Source organism: Marmota marmota, unplaced genomic scaffold (assembly GCF_001458135.2).
Source record: "Marmota marmota marmota unplaced genomic scaffold, marMar, whole genome shotgun sequence".
Lineage (NCBI taxonomy): Eukaryota > Metazoa > Chordata > Mammalia > Rodentia > Sciuridae > Marmota > Marmota marmota.
Window position 1 is genome coordinate 856,656 of NW_026000172.1, and position 1,996 is coordinate 858,651.

At 43.9% G+C, this 1,996-nt stretch overlaps 1 non-coding gene across 1 annotated transcript; it reads right to left on the reverse strand.

Annotated features, from left to right (window-relative positions):
- Nucleotides 1-1,491: 1,491 nt before the first annotated feature.
- Nucleotides 1,492-1,566, reverse strand: Trnaa-ggc. The gene has a single exon. It is a non-coding gene; the product is annotated as a tRNA-Ala (tRNA).
- Between the last annotated feature and the right edge of the window lie 430 nt (nt 1,567-1,996).

Genomic DNA, 1,996 nt, shown 5'->3' on the forward strand with positions numbered 1-1,996 from the left:
ATTATCACATTTTGTTTATACGTACATCAGTTCATAGGCATCGATTGTTCCCACCTCTAACTACTATGTAAAGCTTGGTATGAACATTTGTGCACAGGAGTTTCTGTAGACACGTTGTACCTCTCCCGGGTGCAGGAGTGGAATTGTTGTGGGAAACAGACCCGTCCAGCAGCAGCAAGCAGCACTCAGAAGGAGAACTCCAAACTTTATTTTACACTAGTGGGCCCAGAGGAAAACAAAAACTCCCGATTCTGAGTAGTTTCTCACAACATTTATAGGTTATTTGACGTCATCTTAGACCAATCCTATCCTTGGGGCTTTTTCCTCTTTTTAAAAAAATTCCTGGGTCTGAGGATGTAGCTCAGTTGGTAGAGTGCTTGCACAAAGCCCTGGGTTCAGTCCCCAGCACCACAAAAAAACAACAAAATCCTAATCTAGCCAGGGGTGGTAGTGCACGCCAGTAATCCCAGCAGCTTGGAGCCTGAGGCAGGAGGATCGTGAGTTCAAAGCCAGCCTCAGCAACAGCGAGGCCCTAAGCAACCCAGTGAGACCCTGTCTCTAAATAAAATACAAAACAGGGCTGGGGTGTGGCTCAGTGGTCAAGTGCCCCTGAGTTCAATCCCCTAAACCACCACCATCCCCCCTAAAATTCCTAAGTGGCTGAAGGCCTGTTTGGGTCTCTAACGTGAAGCACCCTCACAGAAACAGACAGGAAATGGCTTTTTCTTACAGGCCTCTGTTACATTTAAGAGGGACTGGCCAGACTAGGGCAGTTATTTACAATCCATAAAGTAGGGACTCCTGGTTAATTAGGCTTCCTGGAGAAAGGCTGAGAGAGGGGGGCAAAACTGACCCCTCCCCAGGCCTTGGTTTCTTACCATAATGTTTTGTAATTTCATTTCACAACCAGGTCTGGTTTTGCCACCACAGAATTGCTGGCTCATGGAACAACTCTGCCTAACTGAGAAACTCCCAAACTCTGCCCATTTCCACTTCCCCAGCAGAGTGCGGACGCTCAGATTTCTCCACATCCTCTTCAATGCGGGTTATGGTCCATCCTGTGGGTTATGGTCCATCTTTTTTATTTTAGCCATCTTCATGGGTGTGAGGTGGTATCTCACTGTGGTTTTGATTTGCATTTCCCCAGTAACCAATAATGTTGAGCATCTTTGAGTACTTACAGGACATTTGTCTGTCTTCTTTACAGACATGTCAGTTCAAATCCTTAGTTCATTCTTTAACTGGGTTATTTGTCTTTTAATTGTTGAATTGTGAGAGTTCTTTATATATTCTGGACATTAGATCCTTGTCTGACATAGGATTTGTATATTTTCTATGAGTCTGTGGATTGTCTTTTTACTTAGTTGTTGGTATCCTTTAGTGAGAGACACCTAATTTTTCTGGGTTTTTTTTTATATGTGCTTTTCTATTTTTAATTATTTTTAATACTTATTTTTTAGTTGTACACAATACCTTTATTTTGTTTATTTTTATTGGTGCTGAGGATCGAACTCAGGGCCTCGTGCATGCCAGGCTAGCGCTCTACCGCTGAGCCACAACCCCAGCCCCTGTTTTTTTACATGTGCTTTTGGTGTTATATCTAAGAAATTAATGGCTACTCCAAAATCGTTAACATTTTCTGCTATTTTCTTCTGGGACTTGTACAGTTTTAGTTTTTAGACCTGAATCTTCATTCATTTTGAGTTGATTTTTCTTTCATGTTGGTGACAGAGCCCAGGACCTTTCATGTGGTATGCATGCCCTCTACCACAGAGCTATGCGCCCCCACTCTTGAGCTGATCTTTACATATGGTGTGAGGCAGGTCGAAACCCCTCTGTCACACCACAGTCCAGTTGTCCAGCACCACTTTGGGGGCCAGGTACCAGGAATTAAACCCAGGGGTCCTCAATCAAGGAGCCACATCCCCAGCCCTTTTTTATGTTTTATTTGGAGAAAGGGTCTCTCTGGGTTGCTTAGGGCCCCACTAAGTTGCTG